Source organism: Brassica oleracea, chromosome C5 (genome assembly GCF_000695525.1).
Source record: "Brassica oleracea var. oleracea cultivar TO1000 chromosome C5, BOL, whole genome shotgun sequence".
Classification (NCBI taxonomy): domain Eukaryota; kingdom Viridiplantae; phylum Streptophyta; class Magnoliopsida; order Brassicales; family Brassicaceae; genus Brassica; species Brassica oleracea.
In genome coordinates, this window is record NC_027752.1 from 13,130,751 (window position 1) to 13,150,565 (window position 19,815).

The following is a 19,815-nucleotide window of genomic DNA, read 5'->3' on the forward strand; positions in this document are numbered from 1 at the left end:
AACGATCCTTTTCATTGGCATTATTATTCTCGGTGATACACTCACCGAGTCCCTTGGATTTCAGGATGATCTTAGCATCGAGCACCCACTGAAGGTAATTGTCTCCAGATAGATTTAGGGCAGCAAAATCAAGGTTGTTGATTTTTGACATCTTTAGTTTAGTTGTTTGTAGAAACCGGACCACCAAGAATAAACCTCGAGCTTAGACACGATTGGGACACGAGCTGGCTGGGACACGAGCTGCTTCAATCGGATCGCGAGCGGCTCTGATGCGAACGGGAGCTGTTGCTGTCGGATCGCGAGCTGTCCTGATGTAGGATGGAGCTGAGTTCGTCTAGGATCAGGAACGCCTTGGGGCTGGAGCTGATCAGGTGGACACGAGCTGGAACGGAGCCACGAACGGATTAGGATTCGTCGGTATCGTCAGGTTCGGATTAGGGTTCCAAAGCAAATCGGCACGCACTGTATCTGTGCGTGAGGGCGCGTCGGTGGTCAGATCGACAAGCGGTTTACACTGACTGATTCGTCTCGGCCAGGGCTTCGATTTGATATCTTGATCGTCTTCTGGGTCCTCACGGTTTGGGAGAACGGCCTCTTCGAAGTTCCGAGGCAGATTCCTTTTCATTTAGGGTTTTAGGGTTTTAGGGATTTAGTTTTAGGCTCAGGGTGTTAGAGACTATCGTGCTGATAACGTGTTGTAAACTGAAGGATTTTGAACCGTAAGCTTTTATGGTGCCCTTATATATGAGAGTTTACAAAGAGATAAATAGAAAGACATAATATTGAAAGATTACAAATCATAAACATAAAGGGAAAAGAAAATATGGTTTTTTTTTCTCTAACTAAAGTAAGCCGTCTCTCTCTCTCTCTCTCTCTCTCTCTCTCTCTCCCCGCCGTGGCTGCCTCTCTCTCTCTAGGGTTGGGCCGTCTCTCTCTCTAAGTGTATGGGTCGGTTATAAACTGAGCAGGTTATGGACATCCATCAATTGATTTATAACAAAATATTATTTTTAGAGATAAAAATATAAAAATACATTGGAGAAACACATCTCTATTTTAGATAGCTATATTTTATAAGTAAAAATAGAAGAATATATCGGAGATGATGTAATCAAACGCTCTATATCCAACCAGTTATCAAACCAGAAACTTTCCTGCTGCTCCTGTTATGTCAACCAAACGGTAGTAACTTTTAGTATCAATCAGAGAGAAAAAATGGGAATATGGACGGACATACGAGCATCGTACCATTTTATTTTTTTCAGTAAAAAAAAAAATTTACGAGCCTCGAATATTTGAAATTGGTTCCAAGTTTGAAAAGTTCAACTAACTTCTCCAACCAAAATGAATAAGAAAAGGAAAAAATCATTAAAGAAGAATAAGAAACAAATTAATTGGGTCGTTGACAAAATAATTGAACAATGATATGCATCTTCCTTCACGAACTTGCAAGAATAAAAATAACAAGCTGCTCGTTGACATTTGATGCACGTTCTTGCACGTTTCACGATAGTTTGACGCAGACATGCTTCCACGATTACTGAGATGCAAGCTAAACAAATAGAAAAAAATGGTAAAACCCCAGAACCTATATAAAGGCATGCACACAAGTAATGTAGAACCATACAAACGAAAACAAAAACCAACTCAGTGAAGTGTTGGAGAAGCAATCAAACTACGAATGACATCTTATCCCGGGATGGGGCGTTCAGCCCATCTCGTTTATGCTCTTGGTTTTGTAATCATGGCAACAATGGTTGCTGCTTCTTATGAGCCCTACACTTATAGCTCTCCACCACCACCAATGTACAATTCTCCTGCACCGAAAGTTGACTACAAGTCTCCACCACCTCCTTACGTATACAGTTCTCCTCCACCTCCACCAATGTATTCGCCATCTCCTAAAGTGGATTATAAATCCCCACCACCTCCTTACGTCTACAGTTCACCACTACCGCCATACTATTCACCTTCTCCAAAGGTGGATTACAAATCTCCACCACCTCCTTACGTGTATAGCTCGCCACCACCACCACCCTACATATACAGTTCTCCACCCCCACCACCATACTACTCACCTTCTCCTAAGGTAGACTACAAGTCTCCACCACCTCCTTACGTCTATAGCTCTCCACCACCACCCCCTTACGTTTACAACTCACCACCACCACCCCCGTACTACTCACCCTCTCCTAAAGTCGATTACAAATCTCCTCCACCACCTTACGTCTACACTTCTCCACCACCACCATACTATTCACCTTCTCCAAAACCCGCATACAAATCTCCACCACCTCCATATGTTTACAACTCTCCACCACCACCATACTACTCACCTTCTCCAAAGGTTGATTACAAATCTCCACCACCTCCTTACGTCTACAAATCTCCACCACCACCATATTACTCACCTTCACCTAAACCAATATACAAATCTCCACCCCCACCGTATGTTTACAGCTCACCACCACCACCATACTACTCGCCTTCACCCAAACCCATATACAAATCTCCACCCCCACCATACGTCTACAGCTCCCCACCACCACCTTATTACTCTCCGTCACCCAAACCATCATACAAGTCTCCACCACCTCCGTACGCATACAGCTCACCACCACCACCATACTACTCGCCTTCACCCAAACCCATATACAAATCTCCACCCCCACCATACGTCTACAGCTCCCCACCACCACCTTATTACTCTCCGTCACCCAAACCATCATACAAGTCTCCACCACCTCCGTACGCATACAGCTCACCACCACCACCATACTACTCGCCTTCACCCAAACCCATATACAAATCTCCACCCCCACCATACGTCTACAGCTCCCCACCACCACCTTATTACTCTCCGTCACCCAAACCACAAATCTCCTCCACCACCATATGTCTATAGTTCTCCTCCACCACCATACTATTCTCCTTCCCCTAAGCCAGCATACAAATCACCACCACCGCCATATGTGTACAGTTCTCCCCCACCACCATATTACTCGCCTTCTCCCAAGCCCGCTTACAAATCTCCACCACCACCATATGTATACAGCTCCCCACCTCCACCTTATTACTCTCCTTCACCAAAACATGTATACAAATCACCACCACCACCATATGTTTACAACTCTCCACCACCACCATACTATTCACCATCACCTAAGGTGGTATACAAATCTCCACCACACCCACATGTTTGTGTTTGTCCACCTCCTCCTCCATGTTACTCTCCTTCTCCAACACCATATGTTTACCATTCTCCACCTCCCCCACCTTATTACTCGCCTTCACCTAAACATGCATACAAATCCTCACCACCACCGTACGTCTACAGTTCTCCACCACCACCATACTACTCCCCTACTCCTAAGCATGCATACAAATCTCCTCCACCACCATACGTTTACAGCTCCCCACCACCACCATACTACTCTCCTTCCCCTAAGCCCACATACAAATCTCCTCCACCACCGTATGTCTATAGCTCTCCACCCCCACCACCGTATTACTCCCCTTCTCCAAAGGTTGAATACAAATCTCCTCCACCACCATATGTCTACAGCTCTCCACCACCACCACCATATTACTCTCCTTCTCCAAAGGTTGAGTACAAATATCCTCCACCACCATATGTTTACAGCTCTCCTCCCCCACCACCGTATTATTCTCCTTCCCCAAAGGTTGAATACAAATCTCCTCCACCACCATATGTCTACAGCTCTCCACCACCACCACCATATTACTCTCCTTCCCCAAAGGTTGAGTACAAATCTCCTCCACCACCATATGTCTACATCTCTCCACCGCCACCACCATATTACTCTCCTTCCCCAAAGGTTGAGTACAAATCTCCTCCACCACCATATGTCTACAGCTCTCCACCACCACCACCATATTACTCTCCTTCCCCAAAGGTTGAGTACAAATCTCCTCCACCACCATATGTCTACAGCTCTCCACCTCCACCACAGTATTACTCTCCTTCTCCAAAGGTTGAGTACAAATCTCCTCCACCACCTTATGTCTATAGTTCACCACCTCCACCAGCGTATTACTCTCCTTCACCAAAGGTCGACTACAAATCGCCACCACCACCATATGTCTACACATCTCCACCACCACCAACATATTCTCCATCTCCAAAGGCCGAATACAAATCTCCTCCCCCACCTTCGTATTATTAAACTCGTTCTATATAATTCATAAATAAGATACCAAGTCTCATCTGATGTTTTATCTTTTTATTTTTCGTGTGCTAGTCCTTTTTAATTTCCAAGGTTCGAATGAATTCTTTGGCTATTGAAATTTCATTTAAATCATGTTTCCATTGTCTTTTCTATGGGTTACATGGTTTCCTTTAATCCATATGTAAGTTTGTTGCAGTTCTATGCATCATGTTATTGACCTTATTGTTTGGGCCAGTATTATTACGCTATCCAGATTTCCATATAAATTTCCCTGATAAATAAAGCTTCTATGATAATTCCAAATTTCTCATAGTTATGATGTGGTTTCTATTACTTTCAATTAAATGAAAAGAACAGACCACCAATTTCCTCTTTTTAATCAAAACTAGGATAGTTTGCTTCCAGATTGTATTTTATGATTTTCAGTTTGGTGTTGATTCTGTTATAGTTTAGGCGCTTCGGTTTGCTTCGGTTTGCTTCCAGATTGTATTTTATGATTTTCAGTTTGGTGTTGATTCCGTTATAGTTTTTGTTTTTGGTTCAAAAGATATAAGAACCGTTCAATTATTTATGAATTTGGATTTGGTTTGGATTTTAATTATTTTGGTTTTTGGTTTGGTTTAAATAACAATGTTGGGAATCCGATAAAATTTTGAATTCAATTCAAGCTCTTGGATTTGAATAGGAATATGGAATTTTCGAAAGTAATCAGAAGAAGAGAATTACTTCTTGTTTTCACATCACCATGATTTTAACGCAGGTTAGACTCTTGGTATAGTTTTTTAGATTTTAAGTATAATCAGTAAGGTAACTATTTATTGTTAGAATTGTTTATATTTTCAGAATTTTTGATAATATCAATTTTAATTATCATATATTTGTGTTTGAAAGCAGTTGAAATCAATTTCGAAACTATAATAACATACACAAATAGTTCCATTTTATACAATGTTAGTATCTCAATGGTTGAAGTAATTATTATGTTTGAAGTATAGATGGAATAGAGCTTGAAGTAATTATTATGTTTCATTAGTTGGACTGTTTGATATATGTTTTTGTTTTCAAAATGATAGATCCCCTATATATTATTTGAGAAACATTACAACTTCTTTTTGTAGTCATGTGTCATCATTAGGATGATTCTTAGAATCATTAGAGAAATATGTTGGTCCATCTAATTATATAATAAACCTTTTATTAAACTAGCAATAAATTCATTATTAATGTACTTTATTATTTCCTTAAATAAAATTTACGGAATTGCCTAATGTGGCTAAAGTATATATGACAATTAATGATTTTGAATAATAAAGATTTGATAAAAATTAGTGTATCTTCTATCATATTTTTTATAAAATACATAAATCTTTTAGTTTCAAAATTTACTATGAACAATTTTTTGGTAAAAATTTTAAACGAACATTGACAACTTATTTTTTTAAAATTATAAATTATTAAAACTATTAATCCCACAATTAAAATTTTGTTATCAGTAATTTAATTTTTTTTCTACAAAAGATACAAATGATCAAAAAAAACTATATGAGTAGAAAGCATCATTTAATAGACATTAATATTAAAAAATATACTAAAATATACTATATATGTTAGTATCATTTAAATTTAATTACATATCCTATCAAATATTAAAAAATATTTTTTAGATTAATAAAATTGATTTATATGTTCGCACCAATTTAATTATATATTTAATTGTTGCTGAATTTTAATTATTCAATATATATTTATTATTTCATAATATGTAAAAATATTTAATACATAAAATAATTTTTATATATAATATTTATTCCGCACAAGGCGCGGATCTTAACCTAGTTTAGTAATATAGCTGAAGAAGCATATCATGATTTCATCCTCATAGTTTTAAACCTCGGGAGTAAACGAAGGAGCTAGTTGGATTCACACCAGAACAAATGTATAACACCACGGTTCGTTGACGTCAGTGAACGTATGTGTAGCAGTCATAGATTTATGTTCATGAAGGATGAAGTTATTTGTTGACAGCTATAAGTAGAGCAATGGATGCTGATCTGATTAACTCTAACTGAAAGAAGTCTTGTAACATATAGAAAAATATCTACATCAATCAAAAATTATATTTATTAATATGTTGGTATAGTGTAAACGTTATATTATGAACATTTTACTTCTCTCCTAGGGCGTCCACGTCGTCAGCCACGTAACTAATTCGAAAGGCCCAAATTTGATAACTCACATGAAGCTCTAGGGTTTCTGTTCTTCTTCCAAATTCGCTACCTATCAATTTTTTTCCTGCGTTATCTCTCACACAGTCAACGGTGTTTTGATTGTTTTAATTACTGAAATCGTGATGGAGAATCTCTTTGTCTGTCTCCTCTCGCGTCGTTTAGCTTTCTACTGCACTCAAACGAAACCGCCAGAGTTACAGATTCAACACCATTATCGCCTTCTTAACTCCAAAGAGCAACGTGTAGCACGATCTTGATATTGATTGTGAGTTATCTCTCTGCAAGGCGGTCTATTTATCACCTATGAAAATTTTAGCTTTCTTCACTTGAACAATATCCTCACAATCTGTGAAAACACTAAAACGAGATTTGCTTAATTTTTTTTAATTCTGTTTTGTTCTCTCACTCATCCTCACAAAATTCAAGCTAAAAACTTTTACGCTGCTAACGGATCGTACGAAATCACCGGCAAGGGTCCTTCATCCTTCATCACTGCTCTTCAATGATGTCTAACCAGCCCTAGGAGATCCGTCGAAGTTGGTTTTCTGTGTTATCCACTAGCGGGAAGCAGGGAGCACAACGTCCTAATCGGGCTTGAGTTGCTACTGATTGATGAACAGGTATAGCTAAGGCCTTATGCTTTCATATTTACTTATTTAGTAGCAAATACTCTCTCAATTTAGTATCCTCAAGTACATCACCTACAAATCAGTAAGATAAGAGAGAGCCTATATTCACAAAATTCATCGATTGTTATTTTGATTTCTTTGCAGAGATCATGAATCGAGATGAATCAAAATTTATTGATTAGACTTTTAGTACAGAGCAAGTGGTGGAACTTTATTTAGTTATAAACAACGAATCACTCAGATTGACATCTTCCAGCTTTTAGCTCTTGCATTGGACTGATAAAGTTTTGATTTTTCTGTGTATCATAAAGATCAATATCCAAACTGGAGAAGAAGAAGCTGCTGTGAAGCTGGTATAATTTATGAGCTCAGTTTTGGTTTCTCATTTAAATAAGTGTTTTTTTTTTGCTGAGAAACGTTTCAATTTTGAGACTTTTTGTTTGAATTTGATAGTATTAGCAAGACTTCATTGCTGTAGATGGTCATGTTTCATTGTTCCTTTATTGTTAATTGATCTTTTGTTGCATTTATGACACACAGGAACCTACGAAGACGAGGCTTCTCAACTACACTATGAATCGTAAATACTATTATAGATGTGGGGAAGAGAGTTGGTTTCTCTGGTCATTTATATGAATTTTAATTTTCAACCCACTATCTCTGCCCTCTGTTGGCTTGACCTTTTTGGGACGAGCTTGGAGACGTACGTATTCAACCTCTGCAATCGGATGTTTACGTTCAAATCTATTTTAATGCTTGCAGATCAATTGGTAAGTACTGATAAGGATAAATTTATCTTGCCGTTTTGTGATTGTTGACTTCTCAGATTCGTTTGGTTTTGGTGATTTGATTGACCTTTAGTGTTTGATTCTTGGTTTTTTTTTCCGCTTATATCACATTGTATCCTAATTAATTTTGCTTTTGATTGATGTCAGGTTAATATCATTGATATGACTGGTGTAATCTTAGCCCTATGCAGTGTTGGTGGTGTGCAGAGTCAGTCTATTATAGTCGACATGCAAATGAGGAAATAAGAAGTTGCAAGAATCTACAGCAAATGGAGTTTACTCCAGGTAGAATTCTTTTACTCCCCTCTATCCTATGTAGACCTTCTCCTTGAAGATATTGTCTTTTAATTTTCAGGAAGCCTCTTATTCTGATATTTTGGGGTTTGGAATACATGTTATTGAAGGTGTGCATCCCAACACCATTTTGAGCAGAATCAAAAAGAAAAAGCAAAGAACAATGATGCGCAGAAGCAGCTGGGAAGAAAAGAAATCGTAATAGCTCAGAAAAATGTAGCTAGAAACATTTTTCTAGCCTAAACAGGTGCTTTATGTATTTCGCTAACGATCTGGAATGTTACCAATAATATTTTTATATGTTAGTGTAATCTCAATAAGATTCACAATTGGTTAAGCCTTTGAGGATCATATGTACAACAAGAAAAGAAAAACAATGCAAAAATTCCATGTATTTTGATCTGTATGAGAATAGAATAGAAATATAGATGCCAAACCATATGAAACTTCCTCTATACACACACCGCTTGCTCAAACATAATATTATAGGCTCTCGGGGGAAAAATATTCCCTATAACGTATAAAATGCAATTTATGATATAATTACTATAAACCAAGATGTTAACTAATACTTTTATCATAAACCAAGATACTTTTATCTAAATGTTAAGTAATCAAAAAGACATGTGGATTTAGAAATGTCAATTTGAGAAAAAAAATGACCATCCTTCCAAAGTTAGAAATGCAAAGTTTTAATTTTGCTCACTAACCAAACAAAAATCAATAATCTATTACGGATATGGTAAAAACTCTATAAATTAATATTCAATAAATTAACATTTTTTTGGTTTTGAATTGTATCGATTCAAAATATGATATAAATCGATACGATAATAAAATAATAATTTGTATATATATGACTTCATTAAAATTATAAATTAGTAATAAATGTTAAGTAATCAAAAAGACATTTGAATTTAGAAATGTCAACTTGAGAAAAAAAGACGACCCTTCCAGAGTTAGAAAGTTCTAATTTTGCTCACTAACAAAATAAAAATCAATAATCTATTACTAACTAGTGGTTGGCCCGCCCTACGGGCGGATGAGTTTATATTGAAATATATTTTTATTTTATTGATAAAAAATATTTTAATTTCACTAATCGGAAAAAAGTACTTTATATTTTTTTGGAAATTTGCTTTTAATTGTATTAATAAATATAATATGTTTTTTTCTTTCTAAAATCAAATTGTAAATTTTATTAAATTTTGTTGGTCTAAGTTGAAAAGACCACTAACATTTTTTTTGTTAGAAAACACAAAATTATTAAATTAAACAGTTAATAAAAATGTAATGATTTATATTTCTTCATTTTATTTTTATTTCACTTTGATATAGTTGAGAAAAATCTAAAGTAAGAATAATTAATATTTTTTTTAGTTATAAGAGTATAATTTTATTATTATTACAATCATGATAATAAATTAATCCATTTCCAAGCTAAATCAACTGAAAATATAATATATTGTGATAAAATCATAAGAAGATATATTTTAAAGTAATATATAAATAGTTTTAATAATGTCACAAAAAATCATTAATATATATATTATTTAACAATAAATGATGCTTATAATATATATTTGTTTCCGTTTATATTAGATTTCCAATTAATAATGATTTTTTTTAATTTTTAGTGTTTTACTAATTATGTTTTGTAAATTATTTTAGCATTTGTTGAACTTTTATTAGTTATCTATGCATGTATAATTAAGTAATTTTTAATAAAAATTAATTATAAAAATCCGAAAGTTAATCTGTTTTCTCATGAGAATTAATATTTTTACTTTTTCTATTTAAAATTTGAAAAGGTATGACTATGTGGTTTATGAAGTAATTGGTGATAGCTGTCGGTGTTCTACATCAATAAAATCAAAAGAATCAAATTTTATTAAAAAAATCTAAAGGTACAACCCAAAATCTTAAAAATAACATATTTTGGCTCTAAAATCAATTTTTCTACAACTTTATATTTAGTGATTTTAAATTTTTGAAATAATTTTACATCAATGAAAACTAAAACTATAGTTGTAAAATCTAAAAATAAATTTTTCATATGTATTTAGGACTCCTTCATTTTGGCTAATTAGAGTCTTTTGTTTTCCCATTTTTAATATTGAAACTATTTATATAAATTATTTTGATACATCTTTTATATATTTAAAATCTTTACTAATGTCGTATGTGTATAATTGAACATTTTGTTTGAGCAAAATTTTCATATAAATATGATAAATATCTTTTGAAGAGTTTTGCAATTTTCGTAACCAAATTAACAATAACGGTTTACAACTATGAGATGATACTTGTTTATTGTAAATCTTTATTTTTCTAGTTTTTGAATATTTTTACTTTTAAAAATAATATTTCATATAAAAGAAAAAGAAAGGAAAACGGCAATATAAATTATTAAATACATGAATTTGTTTCATTTGTACGTAAAAATATTTATGTTATGCAAGTTGCATGAAAGGAAAACGGCAATAATATAATATATATATATATATTGTTTTTTGAATAAATTGTTAAATATTTTCTTAATCTCTACGTAAAAGTATTTTAAAGTATTTATGTTATGAAAGTTCCATGATTTGTTATATTTTCTTAATTTTTAGCATGAGCTTGTTATATGCTTGAATTTATGTGAACATATATACATAAGAATTTAGACTCTCTCTAAAATAAAAATTAAAATGTAGTTCTAAAATATGATACAAAGTCTTTAAGAATCTGATTTCGAAATTCATTGGTTTTTCGAGATAACAAAAACAATTCACACCACCGGTGTCCACATGATTTTGGATCCTCTGACATTATAGATACATGTTTAATATTAAAAAGTTTACTGAAACGTGAGTCTTTTTAGTACGATGGAGCTATTTAACCGTTATCAGTAACAAAACCAAAACCTCATATGACACAAAACGTGTTAAAAAAAGATTTGCATCTCGAGGAAAAAACAGGTCATTGTATCTGGTACTCCTCAACTTCTCACACCACTTCATCTTCATCTTCTCCACTGAACCACCAGTTTCTTCACTCCCAAATTTGCTAAGTATCGTTTTGTTTCCCTCAGTCTTCCTCCATATAATACCTTTTCCATGTCTCAAACATTTCTTTCAGCATCCCAAGATCCCTTTACAGATTCAAGTGTACCTCCACTTTACCAGATTTCAGTTTCATCAACACACACTTGATCTCTTTACTGAATACTTTTGCTAACCGGCTTTATCACACTTAATCCCACAACCAGACTTCTAGTTCTCCCAAGGGTCCTCCTGCAGTCACACCACTTCTAGAGAAATCAGTAGACATCGCTAGCCTTCTCAGATGCATCCAAGTTTCTATCTGAATCCTCGGCCTTTAGTCTTCTCTCTGTAATGGGCATACTGGATTGCAAAGTATTCATTTTCTTTTGCCAACTTTCTTCCATAAATTTCATCATCGTTACATATTCACACAACCGGTTGGCCTGCTGAAGTCCACCGACGAATATCACTCTTCTTGGTCAAAGAATATTGTTCCCCCATTCAGAAATCTGTGCTGAAGTTTTGATCTTGAAATTATAAAAGTACAAAATTGCATTACGAAATTATAAAGATAAGGTCGAGAACAAAAAGTAGTCAATTTTTTTGAATAAAAGTTCAATTGAAATAAACATACCATAAATTGACAATGATGGAGACTTATCATTCAAAGATCACCGTAAATAGTTTGAGATAACATAGATAAGCTACACGTAAGCGGATAAAAAACGCTCAATCTTATAGATCATTTTCGAAATAAAGAAACATAGAAATCATAAGAAATACAGATGTCAGTTATACACCACACCTCTTCAAAGCTCTGCTTAAACTCGGCATTACAATTTACATTGAAGGCATGGTTAGATCTTATGAGTTCAATGATGGAAGCAACCTGTAACTAAACAAAGAGATGTCAGCAGAAATGAAATCAATATTCTTTAACGTTTGATATATGAAACTGGAATTGAGCATTCACACATCCTTTTCCCAATTCTTACCTGATGGACTCGTTGCCTTTTGGCGCAATTCAAGATACTCCAGTCTTCCTTTGGAGTTAATTTTTCATCCTCATACTCATTGTCTGATCCACCATAATAACTGTAATAGTCGCCATTGTGCAATAGAAACAGAAAATCATGTTTATTAATCATGTAGCAAATTCGAACAAAATCACTAAACAAATCTTACTTCTTCATAACCATGCATCTTTGGTAGAAGATCTGCTCCTAATTAATTAGCACAATCCTGCAAACCAAAAATTATGTTTGAAACATGATCTTGATACAAAACATATAACACATACCAATGAATACAATATTAAAAAGGGGATTCTTCACAGATAAAGATCATAGCTGATATCTGATCAAATTAAATATATGAGCAGATGAAAAAATACAGTTTAAAATCATCTTCCCCTCAGACTTACACCAGCGACAACGTATTGGGAGAAAACAGTTGGAAGGTTGGCGACGATAGATTTGGAGCCTTTTTGAGAAATTGCTGATGTGGTTTTTGTGTGATTAGGAGTGATAATCGGGACTTCGTGTAAGGGTTGAGCTCCATATATATACAGCGAAGCAGGAGAGGATGAAGAGAGGGTCATCTTGAAATTGTAACTGTGTTGTTCGATTATTACTGATGTAGTTATTGGGAAGGGGATGCACCATAGTCTTCAAAACAGAAGGAGCAGTGACGAAGAACTAAGCTGAAGAGAGGTTGCGAAAGGTCACATACGGCTAGAAGGAGATTGCTAGGTTTACAGAAAATGGGCTTAATAACTTCCTAAACTTCTCTTAGAGCCCATTAACGCACATGAAACTTCGGTCTTTATTAAGTAATGACACGTGTCCAGATTTTTCCCATGCTAATTGCTGATGTGGAAGCCTAAGAAGAGACAAAACTCTCATTTATTATTATAGATATGGTAGAAACTCTATAGATTAATATTCAATAAATTAACAAATCTTTGATCTTTCGTATTCACATGGATGCGGAGTTACCGATTTGGTTTACAGAGTCAATTTGAGTCTGTGAATGTCTTGTTGTCAAAAAAAAAAAAAAATTGTACTGATTCAAAATATGATATAAATCCATATGATACTAAGATAATAATTTGTATATATATGATCGCATAAAAATATAAGTTATATATATATATATATATATATATATATATTTAATATAAGTACAAACAAAAAAAATTGTATTGTTTATTTCATACTCACACCATAATTAACCTCTATTTTTTAATATTTCAATATATTTTGATAATATTTAATAAAAGTAATATCAAAAACTTTTAAATTCTATAAAAAATATTTTATATACATCAAATAATAAATAAAACAATAGAAAATTGATTTTCTAAAATTAAATTAATGTATATGCACGGTTGATATCTTGCATATTTGCATTGTTTTAGTCATTCATTCTTGCATATTTTGAATCATTTAGATTAGTATTTAGGCATCTTTAGGTTTCATTTGCATACATAAGTATTTATTAGGTGTTGGAGTATCCTTTGGAGTTTTTGGAGGAGTCTGGAGACATTGTGGTCCAAAAAGGGGTGAATTATGATCATTGGACGAGTTGAGTATCAGAGCGGGCTCTCGTAGCGACCTAGAGCACCCGCTCTACACAGAACAAAGGCAGCGCGACATCCCGTAGCGGGGTGTGGCACCCGCTCTGAGCTATGCATCTTGGTCGACGAACTTTGAAGCTGGAGCGGGCAGTGGGAGCGACCTCAGTAACCCGCGCGCCATATGGAGTTGCGGACAAAGCGATTGGAGCGACGTCCCGGAGCGAGGTGAGGTACCCGCTCCGAACTCAACCTCTCGTCGACGACTTTCGAGAGCCAGAGCGTCCAAGACGGAGCGAGGTCATCAACCCGCGCGCAATATGAAGAAATGAAGCAGGGAGCCGGAGCGACCTCTCGGAGCGAGGTGAGGTACCCGCTCCGAACTCAACCTCTCGTCGATGACTTTCGAGAGCCAGAGCGTCCAAGACGGAGCGAGGTCATCAACCCGCGCGCAATATGAAGAAATGAAGCAGGGAGCCGGAGCGACCTCTCGGAGCGAGGTGAGACACCCGCTCTGGAAGCAGAGCAACTTGGTGGAGCGACTTCATCAACCCGCACGTGTTTCTCTTCTTTTGATAGAAAATTTATGTTTTATTTGGGCCTTTCAGGTTGTTGACTGAGCCCACTAGGTTATAGAAGTCATATAAATACTCTCTAAACCTAATGTTAAGATCTTATCTTGTTTTCTATCTAATCAAAAGCCACTTTTGGGTGAAAGATCTAATCTTGATCATAATTTTTTTATCTTTGCTTGATTACTTTGACCATTAATCATGTTTAGATTTGGATCAACTAATGATCTAGTGTCTACCATGATTATGAGTGAGTAGTCATCTTTGGATTCATGGGTTAGGATGATTTAGGATGATTAAGTGATGATCTAAAATGTTTAGAGTAGATTAATGTGTTTCTTTGCTTGATTGAGTGATCTTAATGCTAAGCTTGAGTTGGCCATTCTGGTTTAGAACTCTAGACATTTCATTGCCCGGAAGGTGTTCGATGAAATGTCTGAGCCAACTCATCAAGCTCTTAGCTTACCCTACCAAAGGGATTTGATGTTAGGGGAGTTAGGAAAGTTGAATGATCTATCCTTAATGATTGCTTGATTGACACAAACCAAAGGAATTTGATGTTTGATCATGAGAGTAAATGAGCTTTTATCTTGGAAGAGAACTTGCTTAGAATTGATATCTAGACTTAGGAGAATGTGTTGATTGAAACCTTGCCATTTTAGATTTAATCTTAGTCATCTGAAATCAAAATCCTATGCCCATGATTCCTCCTTATTCCAATTGATTGAAAGTTGTTGTTTAGTTGCTTTAGAAACCTGTTAGATTGATTGAACCCACTCATCTTATTGATTGCATTTAGCTTAATTGAAAACATGAATTCTCTTTGATTCAAAACTCTTAGAAATTACTATGATGATTTGATTATTGGACCCTTGAAAAGTCCATTTCAACGATAAAACCTAAAAAGGAAAGTTTTTCTAAATCAATAATTCTATAAATTAATAAAATACTATAGCAACAATATTCTTAATTTATAGATTTTTACTGTATTAAGGTTACCATGCAATAGAGTAATCATCTTATTAAGGATCCATCAAAAATGAACTTTTTGTTATTTTTTTTTATGATCAAGTGTAGAAAAAAATAAAATAACAACAAAGCAGTAAGCGCAGATTGATAATAAAAATCCGCATAAAAAAATTGTTGTTTAACAATAGATAAAGTACCCATAATAACTCATTATAACATAAATACGAAAAAAACAATTGTTAATAATAGCAATTACTAACATTGTCGAAAACAACTATATTAACTTCGAAAAAGATTCTTCTAAATTAAACCTCTTTTCCACTATTTTATAAATCCCCAAAAAGATACAATGGTATTTGAGAACTCAATCTCTGTCTCTTTTGATCGATTTCAATTGATTTATGTATTTTATAGTTTTATAATACTTAAAATACTATAAAATCTTACAACTTTTAATTAAAACAGCAACAATAGTAAGAATTCAGTCATTTTAGCTATACAATTGAAATTTGGTGTAGACAGAATAATCATACTCACACCCATCTTAACATATAAGAAAATTTATACAAAATTATATATTAATAAAAACCAATACATCAGATCCCGTGCGTAGAACGGACCTGCCCTAGTAATTATATATAAAATACAATTGTTACAAAAGTTAGTTAACATCCTGATAGAATACGAATATATTTTCTATGGAGCGTTAACGGATGAGGTAGACTATGTTCAATATTAATATATTTTTAAAATGGTCCATAATTTAAATGACAATTTGTAATAGTAGATAAAAAATAGAACCCCAAATTAATTAATTAGATTATACTAATATTATCTACAAGGAGACATTTACAAATAATACACATGAACTTACAATTTTAAGCCAAAATAAATTCTAACTCAACCGTGATAAATATTACGCCACAATGTTATAAACCCTCATTGTCCGAGACTACATTTTGTCTTATGCACCTTTATTGTCTGAGATTGTTAGTTTTATGAAGAGATAATTTTGAATAAAGGAAGAAGATAGGAATTTGGATAGGAGAATAGGTCGATTATATCAGGGATGTTTTCTAGTAAAAAACATTGGTACTGATGTTTATACATGTGGTAACGAAGTTTTAACTGTCGATTAAACATATGTCTGGAATGGTTTGGCCAATGAAAATAAATTACTTACTAGTGTCTTTTTTTCGATTGTATTATTAAACCTTTTAGGCAAAAAATTCTAAACAATGAAAATTAGCAAAACAAATATAGAAAAATGATACACCAGTAGGGATCAAAAGTAAACTAATATAAATCTATCTTGCGTATGGATGACCAAAGATTTTTCATATAAAAACTCTATATTTGCTTCTGGAATAGTTGAATCTCAAGGGAGATAATCTTCATATTAATTCAAAAATACCACGTTTCAAACTGAATTGGGGATGATTGCCACTCTCTTTTTAATACTCCAGTAGGAGTCACCAGAGACAAGACAACCCTTTATATTGCTCTATTGAAAATAATAGTCAAAGAGATTACCATTCCATAGAATTTCATGATACCTTTCGAAGTAACCATAGTTTGCAGCAAGAACTCCATCAGCATCAAATGAAGAACCATCAAAGATTGAAGCCAGTAAGACACCATCTGCAGTAGATCTGTCAATTACCTTTTGTAAACGGTTCAATTGAACCGAAGTTTTTGTCTTACCAAATCCTTTGTAAGAAACATACAAAAAAACAATAAAAAATGTTGCCAGGTTTAAAATAAATTGACAATCAAACAAACCAAGTGATAGAAAATAAATCAAATCAAAGAAAAAGAAGCAAAGCGAATCAAACAAGCCGATGTCGGAGCTATAGAAGCCTCCGACCATTGGTTTGAAACTAAAAAAAAAAATCTCTCTTTTTCTCTTGACGGCTAGGGTTTTTCCAAGGTACAGAGAAGGGGGACGACCATCAAATTACTTACTAGTGTCTATTGAAGAGTTTTTTTGCTTGAAAAAACTTAAGGTGATGATTGTTTCCTTGGTTTTTAGATTTTAGTTTCTAATTTCTGGATTTTGGTTTTTAGATTTTAGTTTTTGTTTTTTGATTTTGTAGTAGATTTTATCTTTTTCAAAAGCTTGAATAGTGATTAAATATATTATTATATAAAACAAAAAATGTTATAAATTAAAAACTACTAGCTACATATATAATTACATTTAATTTTATATCGATATAACTAATTAAAATTTCAAAACAAACTAAATAAAATGTAATTATATTTTTATAAAATATGGCAATATTGAATAACATTTATGAAATTCCAGTATTACAAAATAAATATCGATATCTGGATTTTTAAAGTGTATATGATCATAGAAAATGAATAATTACATTTTATATTAACAGACTTAAAATTTTTTAATATGGTAAAAATGCATTAAATTTATGCAATATTATTATATAAAAATTAATTACAATATAGTAATTGTATAATACATTGAGAATATTAGTTTTTATGGCAGTATTTGGATTTTTTTTAGATATTAGTTATGTGATTATTCTGTGAATATTTGGTTCTTCTAAATTTGATTTTTTATTTATCTAATTATTGTTTTTAATATGATTTTTATGTAAATTATTTTTTAATAAAGGTGACATACTAAATCAATAAATAAAAAATTAATTATATATATTAATCATAAAATATGTATTTTGGTTTATTCTGAAATTAAAAAAATATGTTAATTTTATTCTTTGGTATAAGAATTTTTTATATTTTCATATCATATATTAAATGTAAAATATTTTATTACTTACTATTTTATCATTTTAGTCTTTTCTTATTAATTTTTATTATATTAATACATAAAATATACAAATATCTTAATAAGAAAAAAATACAAAGCCCAGCGTGCATTGTTGAGAAAACCAAAAAAAAATATGGTTTTTGGCTTTTGCTTGAAAATAGGTAGTTAATAACAAAAGCTGGTTTTCCTATATTCTAGAGAATTTATTTTCTCAAAATCTTGATTGGTAAAACTTTGGTTTAAAAAAAAACAAAAAACCAAAAAACCAAAAACTGTTTGAAAAACCATAAACAATCAACCTCTAACAGTTTCTAGACCGTCGCTTCGAATACACCAAGGTCCAATGTGTCAATAAAATATCTCAATAATCTTTATACTTCCCATTTCACCATGACGATGATCTCTCTATTATCATATACTATGTATTGTACAGCTTATGTTGATTGTATACATGTAAATTGAGTTATATAGGAGTACACGAGCCTGTATAGAGTATAAATACTATCAGTTGTACATTGTAGTTGAATTAATAAGAATGAGTTTATTTTACTCATCCTCTCTGCTCTATTCTCTCGACTAAACGAAACCATTGTTAGTTTTTGATTCATTTGGTTGTTTTAGTTCCAGAGCCATAACAATATTTTATATCGTATCGTATTAACGCATATTTTTGTATACTATCAGAAATCTTTCCACCGTTTTTCAGAAAAAAAAAAAAATCTCTCAACCAGTTTTGGTCTTTGAAACAAATTTCTCAACCGGTTTGTCTTTCTATCTGTTACCATCTCCAATGGTTTACTCTATTTTTTACTCTAAAATAGAGTAACTCCATAATAGAGTTTGAGTTTGCTCCAATGGTACTCTATTTTAGAGTAGAAAATAGAGTGATGAACAAAAAAAATATAAGTTACTCTATATCTGGATTAAACCTATTTTTCACTTTATTATAGAGTGAGAAATAGAGTACCATTGGAGCATTTTTACTTTAAACTCTATTTTAAAGTAAAAAATAGAGTGAGGTTGGAGATGTCCTAACACAGTCAAGCCACGAAAGTCAACGCTATTAGATAATCATATAAGTGTAACCTAGCACCTTTCCAGAGTAGATTTTTTCCTAGTCACAGTAAATTCAAATAATTATTTTAGTAATTTATATTTGTTTTTAAAAATTTAATTATAACATATACAAAAAATCTAAATTTTTATTATATGGTTAATATGGTTGTTTAATTTATTTTAATAGTTTAAAATTAAACAAATATAAGATACACTTATTTTTATCAAATATTTATTATTCAAAATCATTAAATGTCATATATATATTAGCCACATTAAGCAATTCCGTAATTTTATTTAAGAAAATAATGAAGCACATTAATAATATATTTATGGTTAGTTCAATAAAAAGTTTATTATATATTAGATAGACCAACATATTTCTCTAAAGATTCTAAGAATCATTTTAGTGATGACATGTGGGTACAAAAAAATATTGTAACGTTTCTCAATTAATATATAAGAGATATCTATAACGTGCAAACTATTTCCTTTTTCCTTTAATTATCTGACCACAAAGAGGTTAACACAAAAGAGTCCATCATCCATATACGCAGAACCAGTCGTAACAGTAATTCCAATACTTATTTTTCACAATTATCAAATGGTTATAGTTTGGTGGTTAAAAGTATTTTAAATGCTCGTTTTAGTAAGTTTGAATTCGCTTACTCTGATTTTAACGATTTTGGCTACT

General features: G+C 32.8%; 1 long non-coding RNA gene and 1 pseudogene across 3 annotated transcripts; one reads left to right on the top strand and one right to left on the bottom strand.

Moving 5' to 3' along the window:
• Positions 1 to 1,638: 1,638 nt before the first annotated feature.
• LOC106344113 lies at positions 1,639 to 4,438 on the top strand (annotated as a pseudogene).
• A 6,504-nt stretch (positions 4,439 to 10,942) lies between these two features.
• On the bottom strand, positions 10,943 to 12,921 carry LOC106293615. 3 transcript variants are annotated; one of them, XR_001260561.1, is made up of 5 exons: positions 12,582 to 12,921; positions 12,344 to 12,400; positions 12,154 to 12,253; positions 11,964 to 12,053; positions 10,943 to 11,862 (listed from the first exon to the last, which is right to left on the bottom strand). It is a non-coding gene; the product is annotated as an uncharacterized LOC106293615 (long non-coding RNA). The 3 variants fall into 3 exon arrangements; XR_001260562.1 differs by having other exon boundaries at positions 10,943 to 12,047; positions 12,582 to 12,920; XR_001260560.1 differs by having other exon boundaries at positions 10,943 to 12,053; positions 12,582 to 12,919.
• Between the last annotated feature and the right edge of the window lie 6,894 nt (positions 12,922 to 19,815).